The 14123-nt window shown below is 41.0% G+C and overlaps 1 protein-coding gene across 2 annotated transcripts in view; it reads right to left on the bottom strand.

The window, feature by feature from the left end:
• The window catches only part of CDHR3 (cadherin related family member 3), a 66839-nt gene that overhangs the window by 42059 nt on the left and 10657 nt on the right, over positions 1–14123 (bottom strand). The gene's annotated exons all lie outside the window — the stretch shown is intronic.

Raw genomic sequence — 14123 nt, 5'->3', positions numbered from 1 at the left:
ACAGTGTCCTGGTTTCAGCTGGGATAGAGTTAACTGTCTTCCTAGTCGCTGGTACAGTGCTATGTTTTGAGTTCAGTATGTGAAGAATGTTGATAACACACTGATGTTTTCAGTTGTTGCTCAGCAGTGTTTAGTCTAAAGTCAAGGATTTTTCAGCTTCTCATGCCCAGCCAGGGCACCTGACCCAAACTGGCCAACAGTGTATTCCATACCATGGGACGTCCCATCTAGTTTAGGAACTGGGAAGGGGGGGCAGGGATTCGCCGCTTGGGGACTGGCTGGGTGTCGGTCGGCGGGTGGTGAGCAATTGCCCTGCGCATCATTTGTACATTTCAATCCTTTTATTATTGCTGTTGTCATTTTATTAGTGTTATCATTATCATTATTAGTTTCTTCTTTTCTGTTCTATTAAACCGTTCTTATCTCAACCCAGGAGTTTTACTTCTTTTCCTGATTTTCTCCCCCATCCTACTGGGGGGGGGGGGAGTGAGTGAGCAGCTGCGTGGTGCTTAGTTGCTGGCTGGGGTTAAACCACGACACACAGTTCTGGAGAAACCACACTGATTTGTGAGCTAAGCTAGCATCTCTAGATGGTTCTGCACGACACTCCGTGGCTGTCCTGGTGAAAGCTGACAGTAGTTCAGAAATCTCTGTCCTGTGCTCCTGTGTTTTGTGTAGTATGAGCATATTAATTGAACATGCTGAACAGGAACAGGTAGTTTAACGCTGGGGCAGGCATTGCCTATGCCTGCTGCATGCGCACCTTAAACTGTCGTACATATGTGCCCTGGAAGATTCTGCTGATATAATGAAACTGGAAAAGATGCATCAGTAAAGCCTACTGGTTAGAACGGAGCCATAGCTTCATATCTGATAGTGGTTTGGGGAATCATAAGAAACATTCATTTGATGGTTGATCTGCATCTATTTTAAAGTGCTCCTAGGGCCTTGCCAAGTCCAGATGCAGCCTGGGTTTAAAGTGAATGTGGCCACACCATATCATCTGGGAGCACACACTGCATCAACCTGTAGCACTGAGGAAGCTAATCTTCCATTGCCCCAGGAGATGTGTGCCTAGACTTTACGTTAGTAAAAAATTATATGGAAAACCTCACCCTCAAATTACCTAGTTATGTTGATAAGATATTAATGTAAATGTATTTCTATTGGCAAAAAGTCTAGCCTGTCCTTTTAGCTACCAGATCATTGCCTATCCCTTCAGTTGCATTTCCTAGGTCCACAAAGAAGCTTTTGATCTGACTGGACATCTCACAAAGATGAAGTCTGTGTGCGTAGGCATGAACCAGCCTTAATACAATAAGCTTGTGATCTTTTACTAATTATCAGAACACTGTAAAACTGCTGCTAGCTTTATTCCCTCATTTTAGTTGCAATTTATAATCTATCCCGTTATACTGCTGTTTCTTTTAATCTTGAAAGAACTATAGAAATATCTGGGCTAAGTTTTAAAGTAGCCAGTCTTTCAGGTAGATGTTTAAATTTGTTTAGTGTCTAGCCTGAGTTTCCATTCTAAGCTGAGCCTTCTCCAGAACTCAGAGGTCACAATTTTTGTCCTTTATTTTTTTTCTCTTACTTCTTAGGCTGGGTTTTTGGGGGGTTTGGTTTTGGTGTGGGTTTTTCTTTTCCTATAAATACATTTTCCAACTTCTTTGTTTTGTCTTTCCTTCATCTGAGAACCTACACAGATCTACTTTCAGCAAGAGTTCAGTGTCCATATACATAAATCAGACTTTCCTCTGCACATATGGTGATAGAGACACCATAGAGGGATATGGGAGACATGAATGGCAAGGACATTTGGAATCCACATGCATTTGAAAATGCATGCCTTTCCTCCGCTTCACCTGGAAGCGCACTAGGTAATTGTTTCAGGTGCTATGTGAATACCCATGGAGTAGTTAATTTCTGTTTTCTCTCTGAATATGTCTCCAGGGCTTTCAAGTAGTCCCTGTTAAGCCTCATGGCTCAAGCATGTTGTGAGAAGAGACCATAGAGGTGACCAGGGAGACAGGGGGAGAGCCAAGTGTAGCACACAGTGAGGGAGGAGAGTGCGGAGGGCAGCTCATACGGGTGGAGCGAGTATGAGCAGAAAGGGCTCTGGCTCCTTCTTTTTCTTCCTTCAGTCACTGCCAGCATCTCTCAGTACCTCCCTTAGATCCCTCTTTTCTTATATTCCTCTGCTGAGTGGATTTCTATGGTTCTCTGATTCATCCTGCCAGGTTGTGAGGAATAAAGTGAAAAAGCAGCCAGAGTTAAGAGAGAGCCCCGAACAGGTTGAAAATCAAGTAGAAATAAGTATATGCGTGCCATCAAATATAGAGCTGGTTAGGAACAGATGAGTTAGGAAAAGGAGAACGAGGCAGATGTTCCCTGGCGAGGCTGGCAACAGTAGCTCTGCCACTGCAGGAAGGTCAGGAATGAGATTCCTGGGAATATAAAGCAGGTAGATGAAGAGAGGTCAAGGCAGTACAAGCAAGAATACAACCAGGGAGTCTGCAGGCAAAATAAAGGGAAGAAAAATTAATTGGAGCAAATTAAAAGGTCAAGAAACAAACGAGGTTTTTAATAATTCCTTGGTTTTCAAGATGATTTGAAATCTGGGCATTTTAGAGCAGTGCAGAAAAAATGCACTGCTGAAAAAATGTCTTCTGGATTATCAGTTAAGATGGAGAATGTGAGGAATATGGTACATCTTTCAAGAAATTAAAGAATCTTGGTTCCAGGGGAAAGATCAACAGATTGGAGTGCAAGAGATTGCACTTCTTTTAGGTTGGGATGCAGAGAGAAAGAACATGGGAAGTGAGGGATATTGGGTGGGAAAGAGCAGAACTTGATGGGCAAGCTTTCAATTGCCTGTCCTCAGGAAAGTGAGGGATTTTATCAGAGGACAGCTTCAGAGAAGTAGTCTACTTGCATAACAAAATGTGCAGGTTCAGGACATTAGTCTTTTTTCTATGCGTTTAATTCTCAATTGACTTCCAGTCTGTCAACAGGAAAGAAATGTTCTCTCACTTTTCAAATGCATCAGAGGTTCAAGACATAATTTTCCCATTAATGGTTATTTCAGCCAGAGTAGTGGCTGTCTTCTGCTTAGCCAACTCACAAGAAAGGAGACATTTTGCTCTTACTGTGGTAATTACTCACCAAAAATTGAGCAGCCTAAGGAGAATTTTCACACACCTGATTCAACCTCAGTTCAAGAGCATTTATTATTGTTATTTCATGAATCAAATTACCTAAACTGTCAGGTTTTATTTTCACCTCCTTTCTCTTTAAACAGTACAGCATCTCTATCCACTGCCTTGGTAACCTTTCCTAAAATATTAAAACAGTACCTTAGCATCCTACACCAAAAACTTATGCACCATTTCATTCGATTTCTCAGCTAAAAGCTTCCTCTGTACCATTTGTGAGTGACAACAGCAAACTAAAAGTCATGAGTACTACCCAGGCTACCTTAATCTCACCTAAAGCGATCCCAGTTTAGCAAGGTTAGTAACCTATGCAATTATGCAAAAAAGTCCCAGACAGGTATCTGGGCCATCTATTTTCTAGCATTGACTTGTAGACACATAAACCCACTAGTCATCTCCTTGATAATTAACTTGAGGTGTCTGTTAATATGAAGTGATTCCATCGCACCAAGAGCTTTTTTGGGGATCCAGGTTTAAGTAAAGAACAGCATAAAATCTGGGTGAGTACACATAGAAGCCCCAAACCGTTGCTGTTGTCAGTGCTGAAACAAGTTCTCCCATTGCTCCAGCAGTTACACACCCAAGGCATGAAAGCGTTTGCCAGAGAAGAAGGAATCCCAGGAGTCTGTCTTTTGCCACAAGAATTTGAGGACTTATTTTAGGACGACTGGGAGCATGTAAGACTTTAAGATAGGGGAGATTGTTCTGATCCTTCCCATTTCTTCCGCTCCATCTTGACAAATGTGGGCTGAGGCAGACAGATGATTACAAGGACATAAGTTCAAGAAGGCTCCAGATGTACTTGAATCCTCCCTACAATGAGGTCAAGTGACTTCTCCAAGGCCACACAGAAAGTCCAGGAAAGCCAAAGTTCTTGGTCACACTCCCAATCTCAGTCATGATAACTGTAAGACACCATGACTGTAAAAAGCACATTGTTGCCAAACGTTTTTCTCTTTAAGTTCTTGTGCTGCTTAAAAATATTACATTTACTCTTGTGTTAACACAACATGGAGTCAATGAAACACAAGCTTCAATATTCGTTCACCTGAGCAAAAGTAGATGTTACCAGCAACTACTTTGTGTTTTGTGGTTCAAGATCAAAAATGTGTGGTGATGTAGAACATTCAATACCTGTGAGAAATTATGTTGCTTGTCCATACCAGTCATGTACATCACTTGAATTTTAATTGTGTGATTTGTCTCCCCCCAAAAGTTCTAGTGCAAGTAAAGATTCAGTGAAAAATGTGTCGAGGCCAATGAAGCCTTCTTTCTGAGTTTTCTAGATATTGGATCAGGGCGTGAACCCATGTGGCAATACTTTGTACCTCATGATACAGTATTTACTGCATATTACAAGTTTGTCTGCTATTGTAATTGCTTGGCCACCTGAGCTGATTAGTAAATATATAAACAAGGATGTGAAGTAGCAAATGATGCAAATGCAACAAGAAAGAATGCTCTGGGCAAATATGGATACAGAAACTCTGAGGTTTCTATGTACACAACATGATGCACTTCACTTAGTCAAGTATTTAATATATCACCAAGAATTACTTAAACAGGCCTTTGCATCATGAAACATACTATATCTGATCTATTTTATCAGCGAAAGGGATTTTATTATATTTTGCAAAAGCAACCTTGAATTTTAGCACAAATAAAATATTTTCTGTTGGTTTTGGAAAAAAACCAAACAAAACAAAAGAGTATGCAATTAACAGAAAAGAACGTGGCTGGGCACAGGGTGAGGGCTCAGGTGGTGGAGTTTCACTCGGAGGTGGACAGTTTTTTACACCTAACTTCCTCCATCCTTTGAATGGGAGGAGTGAGAATAATTCACTACTTCCTAACAGTGTGAAATTTTGTTTGTTTATGGTTTCAGGAACTTTGAGATCTTCAACTGGGCTCTGTAGCTCTCCAGGGGAGCAGAGGAGAGGCATGTGATGAGAGAAGGGCATGTAGCCCTGGATACACTCCCGTTTTGCTTGGGGTGCCAAGGCTGTGGTGGGGACTGACCTGTGCCAGGGCCCTGAGGTGCCACGGCGTATTATAGCCATCTGCGTTCACTGCCAGCCCCTCTCAATGGCTGCTTCCCCAGAGACACTGGTCAGAAGGAGCTCTGAATTCTCCTATGGGCTTCTTTAATCTTTTAATCAGATGTAGCACAAAACAATAGCAAATCTCTGCCTCAGCTGCTTGCTTTATACTTGATTCTGCTTTTCCCTGATCCTCATCATTTTCTGTCTCATTGCTCCAGGGCTCCAATGGGCCTTGCCTCAAGCTCCAAAGGGTGCTGAATTGACCCATTTCTCCTCAGGAGATTGTAGCCCAACAGCAGCCCATAGCTGGGAGAGGACATTCTCCTCCAGGTATTGGCACGGCAAAGCCAGCGAGGAAAAGATAAGTACTGCATATACCTCCTAGCATTGGCTTCCTCTGGGGAAAATGTGGCTTCTAACCTCCTCTGTGGCTGTACCTGGCAACTAGAAGATGTGTGCAAGGGCTAAGGAGGGACGTTTCACTCTCTTCCCCATTTGTTTCACAGTATAAGCTGCAGTCTGGCTGTTGCACTTTAGTGTCTGAAAGAGGACAATACTCTTTTATGCAGGACCTTGAATAACTGCAAGGTGACTGCTCAGGGCTCTGTGCTTCTGGTGTGCCTGTGAGCTTCTGTCCCCATCAAATGACTACTCATCAGCTGCCTGGTGGTAACTGCAGCGTGCATACAGTCTCAGTCCTACCATTACAATGGATCAGACAGCATGCAGCAGCCTGATACCGCCTGAGGATTTGGTGTATCTTTTTTGTTTCTGCTCCATTCTCATGCTTAGCAATACCCAATGCAGTAATACCACGATTTACTCAGGTACATGAGGACAGAGACTTGTGAAGCAGAGGATTGAGTCTGTGGCTGTGAAGTATGAGACAGTGAAAAAGTTGGATCTCTGCTGGGAAAGTTGAGGCGGGGAAGACAGAAAAAGATGGGGCATGCGAAGCTGGGGTCCTGATCTGAGGACATGGACATGTGCAATAAGAGGATGAGGGAGGCAGTGGATATGGTCTGGGGATCTTTGCTCTAAGAAGCATGTGGCAGAACAGCTGTGGCAGCATGGACATAGGTTTATAAGCTGGAAAAAAGGTTGTGTGGTGGGGTTAATGGGAGTGGCAGGCATCAGCTTGAAGAGGAGGCTTGGGTGGTCCTATGACAGTAGGAGAGCAGAAACAAACAACTTTTCCACAATAATTTCAGTTCCTACCTCAATATCTTGCCTGGGACATCCATTATCTAAAGTCATCCTTGCAATCTTTCTACATTTGGGTAGCACTACTGTATCATCTAGGCTATTGGAAAATAATTATAACAATCCTAGTCTCACAAAGATCAATTACACACCTGGTTTTGAAAGGAGCAATTTCAATAGACCTGGGCCTGAATAAAACGGTCCAAAGGCAAACAAAATCTTAATAACACAAAGGAGACAGATGCAGTATTCATCACTGGCGTTGTTCCTTGCTGCCTGTAAGCTCTGTGACTAGAGAAAGCCTTTAGAAATATCCCACAGGGATAGGGCCAAACTCATCTGGGTACAGACAGAGAATCACTTTTTTACAGTTCATGAGTTTAGATTATGCTTATTTTATCTGAGAGCAAACATGAGTGAAAAAAATATGCCACTTACAAGTGACATGAGGCAAAGTTACATCTGAGTAATAACTTGACCGAGTCTGCCACCACATTAATATGCAAAAGGCAGCAGGAAAGCAGTGCAATACTTCAGATGTAGATATGTCTTGCCTGTGGATTTGAGCATCAACATCATGGAACAGCCTGAGACCACAGAAGACCCCACACAGTAAGTGTATTGTCCCGCAAATATTTTGACAGAGATCTCTTAAGCTGTAAAGGTAGGCTGGTGCATGCACAGAGAGAAAAAAACACCTCTGCAGCCCAGATTGACCTCAGTCACATAAAACCCAGCTGTTACAATATGAGCTACATGGGTGATAACAAGGAAGCAAGGTCAGAATATGTCCCTTTGCTGTATATGGCTCCCCTGACCATTGCTGGAGCTGAGGGAATATTGCCATCTAGTGCCACACAGAAATCCAGCTGTCTAAACAGAAAAGAGCCATCTAATTCATGTAGGCAATGGTTACAAAGCATGCTAAAAAGCAGGGACATTATGTGCCAGACACGTCATTTTGGTCAGTGCCTTTGCCAAGCTTGTTATTGAAAATAGTACATTTTCTCCTTTAAAAAAATGTTAGTGTGTTGTGGGAACTGAGTCATAATGCTTTGGAGAGGAGACCCCATTCACAGTTGTTCAGCGGTTGTGAAAGAAGTGCAAAAGTACTCTCACACAGTGCTTTAGCAAGTAGCAGTCAGAATGATGGGATGCTGTTGAGGATGGGATTTTTCTCACCTACCTTGAAATAACTAAAATACAGACCTGCATATGTTAATGTTATACAGTCACCCTAGGCTTCTTTTCGAAACAAAACAGCACTACTAGGTCACAACTGGTGTAACCAACTTCAGCCATTGCCTTTAGAATGGGAAGTGCTGTACTTTTGAAACGTCTGTTTCTCTGCCATGACAATAAAGGGGGTTTGGGATGGCCACCTCTGATGTTCAGATGCTGCCAACCCCTAGTGCCTGTCTCTCTGTACCATTTTTTTACCAGGAAGGCAATAATTTTGATGACCTATTGGTGGAAAAAATAAATACCACTTCCAGACTTCAAAACCCCATGATCTCAGTTGTGTGATTCTCATTCAGGTGGGCGGACACATGTGCTTACACAAGAGTTCCCACTGACCACAGTGGAAATAAGCACTGGCCTATACTATATTGCATTCGCTGATAGGCAGGCACACTGGACCATAACATATTTTATATTCACCTCTGTGTGCAACAGCATTATGAACTTCCTCCCCTTGTCATGCCAGAAAGAGCCTTTAGGGGTGACAGAGCAGTTCGGTTTCCCTCAGCCAAGATCCTGCTGAGCCAGAGATGAGGGTTTTTTAATCAGTGCATATGTTTGAGATACTTTTAATGAGGCCATCAACTTGCTTATCTGTGCTACCAAATACGTGCCAGATTATAACAATTTTCAGTCATTGCCCATCTGGAGCAGATTCAAACCAGTTGTTGATTTTTAAAAGCAATTTGAAAATCAAAATCAATTAAGCCATCAAATATTCCAGCTGCAAACAATGTCCAGATTTTCAAGCCAGGAACGTAATGTTCATATCTGTTGACTTAAAATTACTTAAATGTCCCACCAGTATCTCTGAGTTAATTGCCATGTTATTGCTTGTGGTTGTGACTTTCCCACTATTTCTACCCACTAACCATGTAAAGAAAAGGATTAAAACACAGAGAGAATCAGAGGCAATAATGTAAAAGAATATTATTTTTCAGCCTGAGAAGGGTTAGAATATTTGAGAAACCACTCCATTTGCTTTTAAATAACATGAATTAAGCAAGAGGCTGCTAAATTCATTTGCTTATATTTTTAAAATTCATTATTTCACATCATCAAATATAAATCCTTACAGGGGATTTTCTCCTTTTCTACGCTGATTTAAATATGCTGAAAAAATGTGTATCACAAGTTCCCCCAAATGAGTTATGCAGGTAATAAAATGTCTCACAATAATAGTAGTGTATAAAGTTACTGATGTCAAACTCTGCCACGATTTTTTAGGGATATTTTCTTTGCTTTAGAGGGAGGTTCACTTAGCAAAGTCCTTATATGTGGTATTAGAAAAGAAGTAGAATATGAGCATTGTCCTAAATGTCCATAAATAATGTTGAATTAAAATTCCATCTCAAAAGGAAGCTGAAAAGCAAGGATGGTAGATTTATAAACACATTTTAAAGCACCTAGAAATTTGACTTTCTAAAACCCTCACTCTTATCATCTCAGTTCCCCATAACTAAGATTAGCTAAAAAAATCTAAGCTAACAGCTTCCAGAAATAAATACCAAGAAGCTGGCAGCAAATTCTGGAATTCCCCCATACCTCTCAGCCCATGGGGACACAAACTGACCTTTCAGATGCAACATAAATCCAGCTGATTTCCTCAGGCTTTTGCCTGAGATGAAGGCTAGCTCAGACAGTTTGGGTGTTCTAGGCAGGAAAGCATTACTAACATTAGCTCAATATCTTAATTGGTGTACTTAAGTGGCTGCATACTTGCCTACAGCTGGATCCAGCACAGAGAGAAAGCTCTCACAGACTTCACTGAGATCGGGATCAGCCTCTTAGGTTTAAAGGAGCTGGGGAAGTGGCAGGAAGGATGGGCATCTTCCCTGCTGGTACGAACTGTCATGGCTTTACTGACATTTGCACCAACCGAGCCTTTACCCTAGGAACAGCACAGCTTTATGAAGCTATGACATAAAATAAATTCACAAATTGTTCTCCTGTGCTAAGGGGCAGCAGTGAGATAACATGCCAAATCTCTTTAAGAATCAAGAGGTGGACACCCCAAAATGTTCACACCCCCAGCAGTCCAGTTGGATGGACAGTCTTAATGCAAAGAAAGGTAATGTCCATAGACGTTTAACAACAGCACCGATGTATCTTTTGTTTCAATTGACATTAATGACAGACAGTGGGTTTTAGCCATTTTGCTTTACTGATACTTGCAAACCTCTGAGACTGTTTCCTTGCATAAACCATTTTTCTGGAGAAAGGAATTTTTCTTGACAAAACCAGCCTAAGCTGTACAGTCCACTAAGTTGTTTCATCTCAGTCTGGGCTACCCCAGGCTAATGTGCCTGCACAACTGCTGGTGTTGCCACACAGGGAACTGGATCCATGAACTGATGCTGGATAAGAACTGAGCGAGTGGATGACATGGCCAGGAACGAATGGTCAGGAAATAGGGGGTCTCAGCAAGAAAGTGCCTGTGAAACCACAGCCTATAACACTCCCTTCATTTGTGTCCAGGGGATGTGGAGTAATGCTGGTGCAGGTTGCGGGATACACCATAAATGGGTTTTACAGACCCTGAAACCTCTAATGTTGTTGCTGTTTTGTGAATACAGAAATTTAGCCTTGCTTCTGTTTAAAAAAAAGTGCTAAACATTATAGTATTAGCTTTTTTCTGTTGAATTAAATGCTCTGTGAAGTATCAGAGGGGCAGTCACCATGTCCCAGCTAAATGGTTTGTTTGTAGCAAATTACTTTCTATTCTTAAGCAAAAAGAATTTAATCAAGTGTCAGAAACAAACTACATCTTGACAGATTAGCAGGGTTGCTGCTGTTAAAATAAATTTGTTGCCAGATTTGTTTACAAAACTTCTTTTTCAGGGATGGATGAGCTTCCTGGAATTTGCCAATCTTTTGAATAAATATTGTAGAGGATTTGTAAAATGAGAATTAATTAAACTTTTTCCTCTGAGTGTAAACCAGGCATTTTGCTCAGTGTAAAAAACTACTTGCAAGCAAAAGGAATTCTTTTTTTTGGGGGGGTGGAAAGGCAAGGAAATCTGAGCACTCCCTTTCCTTTTCCAAACAAAATTTGGGATATAGTAACTAGGACTAATACAGGAATTGTAATTTATACATTAGATTTGATATATCCCTTTTTAACTTTCTTCACAGTTCTGCACTGGGCTCAATATGTTTGACTTCAGCTTTCAGATCCCACAGAGGTTTGTTTATTTTTCTACGAGTCTTTTTGGTTTGGCTGCTTCTGTACAATATGTGGCAGATTTGTTCACTTCTGGACATGGGGATTTTTGATACTGACTCCCATATATGACTTGTGTTGCTTTAACAAAGGCATTTGAGTGTTAGTCTGCATGGGTGGTATCACCATCTCAGACAAAGAGATAAGCTTACTGTCATCATCCATTCATTCTACTGGGGTATCTGAAAGGACCGGATAATGAAATGCTCATCCTAGCCAGGGAGAAAACAAGGATCAGTATTTGCATTCCACCTTTTCCCTCACTGCAAGTTGGTTTTTTTGTGGGATTTGGGGGGGGATTGTTATTTTTTTAAGTCATCATGAGGAAAATAGTCTTCATTTATGAAACAGCAAACCTTCTGCTCTTTCATGTATAAAGTCAAGAAACAGTCACTAAAGATCCCATCTATTAGAATGATTTTGCTGTGGCTCCAATGGAGAGGAAATCCAAAGATGGTAACTCTTCTCTAATAAAGAGACAAACAATCTGCTCATTTAGACTAAGATTTTTTATGGGTGTTTTTTGGTCAAATGCCACTAACCTGAGAAATTAGTCCTGGACTGTCGTGGTTTAACCCCAGCCAGCAACTAAGCACCACACAGCCGCTCACTCACTCCCCCCCCGCCCCCCAGTGGGATGGGGGAGAAAATCGGGAAAAGAAGTAGAACTCGTGGGTTGAGATAAGAATGGTTTAATAGAACAGAAAAGAAGAAACTAATAATGATAATGATAACACTAATAAAATGACAACAGCAACAATAAAAGGATTGGAATGTACAAATGATGCGCAGGGCAATTGCTCACCACCCGCCGACCGACACCCAGCCAGTCCCCGAGCGGCGAATCCCTGCCCCCACTTCCCAGTTCCTAAACTAGATGGGACGTCCCATGGTATGGAATACACTGTTGGCCAGTTTGGGTCAGGTGCCCTGGCTGTGTCCTGTGCCAACTTCTTGTGCCCCTCCAGCTTTCTCAGTGGCTGGGCATGAGAAGCTGAAAAATCCTTGAGTTTAGTCTAAACATTACTTAGCAACAACTGAAAACATCAGTGTGTTATCAACATTCTTTGCATACTGAACTCAAAACATAGCACTGTACCAGCGACTAGGAAGACAATTAACTCTATCCCAGCTGAAACCAGGACATTGACAAAGGCCTTCACTGCTACCATTTGGAAGATACTGTTCCTGACAAAGCCAGTGGCAGATGTCACTGGCAATGGACAGTCTGCCAATGGCAGCAAGAACTTGAGGGATACCGACAACACTGTCTAGGTGAGTTAAGCACATGGGCTGTCAGTAGGTCCTACAGATAAGTTACAGAAGAGTTCGTGGACTTCACAGAAGACACAGGATTTTAAAAGCATGTAGCATTCAGGCAAATAGTCTTTCTTTGATTCTTTAGGTGCCAAATCAGGAGGATTGACTCTTCCCAGTTACCTTTCCCTAAAAAATTTCCAGTTTTTGAAATTATTATGACTGGTCTTAAAGGTTTGATCAGTCAGAGCTACCACACACTGCTGCTGTCCTAATTAAATTAAACAACTCCACTGGGTCCATCCTTCCAAAGCCTTGCTGGGTGCATTTGAGCAGTGTTTCCCACGGTCATCTGTATGAAGCAGCATGTTGGCAGGATGGATAAGCATCTCCGTTTTAAAGACAGCCTCAAGCTTTTCCTTAAAGAGGCTAACACTGCCACTAACAGCTAGGAAATCCTGGCAGATAGTCCACATGAATATCTCTTTCTATATTTGCACAATGTCAAGCACACTATCAGCACTGAATAAATAATAATCATAAAAACCTGGAGTCAGCCAGGAAATAGCTGTGAATGAGACATTCAGATTTTAAAACTCGAAACTGCAAAATTATCTTGTTATGATTCTGGGCAAACTGTTCTTTTCCTTTTTCCCTGTTGTTTTATTTTCCTAAAGAAGAAGAAATGCTAATGCTACTGCTGAAGGTAAGAAAAAAAAAGTTTACTTGGTCCTGTATTACAGAATTACATATCTGAAGTGTCCTGCCTGCTTAATACATAAAATCCCTTCAAGGAGCAAAATGAAGAACAGTGCTGATTTTAAATCCAAAGAAAGATAATGTCTGGACAAAGTCAACTTTTTTCTAAATATGACTGAAACTCCATGATAAAAAGGATTTATATGAGTCATAAATCTTTAAAACAATGAGCAAAATTCATGGAGAATTCAGTCTCCAGCTCTATATAAATAATAATAAAGGGCAACTCCCTTTGGTAAAACAAGCTGAATTTGGTAACTCTTATTTAATTCAGACTCTTGACAATCATTCAGGGTTGCTCTTTCTTCACAAAAGAATCAATTATGTCTCCTTCTCTGCTGAGGTGTAGGGATCCTAAAGTATACTAAGGGTATTTCAGAACTGTATTTTTATGGTTACAGATGAGAGGAAACAGATTCTTAAGGTACTTCAAAATCTGCTTTTATAATTGCTGCCAGGGATACACATACAAATATTTTTTTCATGTATTGGTCATATTTAACAGAAATACAGAAAGATCTGAGGAATGCCTCAGTATAATCAAATTGCAGTTAAGTTAGTCCAGAAGCATTTGTCAAAAGATATAATGGCAAGGATTATAAAGGAGGAGAATAAACTGAAAACACAGAATGCCAAAAATCACCATCTGCTGAGATGATGGAGTATCATGCTCAAAGCTGTTAAGGTGTTACTAGAGCTGTTGTATGTTACAACATTAAACAGTTAATTGCAGTTCATGCGTTTTAAGTAAAAGGACTGGGGACTGCTTTTTACCATAGCAACCACAAAAAAGAAATCTCTTAAAGCATGTATGCAGTATGCGCCAACAAAAAAGCAAAGAAAATAAATATACTTGGAATTCAGCATTTAAACTATAATTATTTGGAGAAATTGCTCTTTCCAAATTTACATTCAGAGTAGCCTGGAGAGAATAAGACATTCATTCCAAAATTACCAAAAGTCTTTCCTGAGGGACATGGCTATGTATTAGATTCTGTATCTTATCTCACTAACAATTGTTAAGATGACTCCTGCTGCTTAGGTGAACCGAGTAGGGAAGTGAATGGATAGAAAAGAAAGGAAAACTTCTATCATCTCACTGATGTGTGGCCACTTGTGCTGCATGCAGGGCATGGGTATAAATGAATTGGTCAAGATCACATGTATTATTGTTTACCTTTT

The sequence above is a fragment of the Haliaeetus albicilla genome, chromosome 14, assembly GCF_947461875.1.
Source record: "Haliaeetus albicilla chromosome 14, bHalAlb1.1, whole genome shotgun sequence".
Taxonomy (NCBI): domain Eukaryota; kingdom Metazoa; phylum Chordata; class Aves; order Accipitriformes; family Accipitridae; genus Haliaeetus; species Haliaeetus albicilla.
Note: the sequence above shows the minus strand (reverse complement) of the source record. Positions and strands in the feature narration are given on the sequence as shown.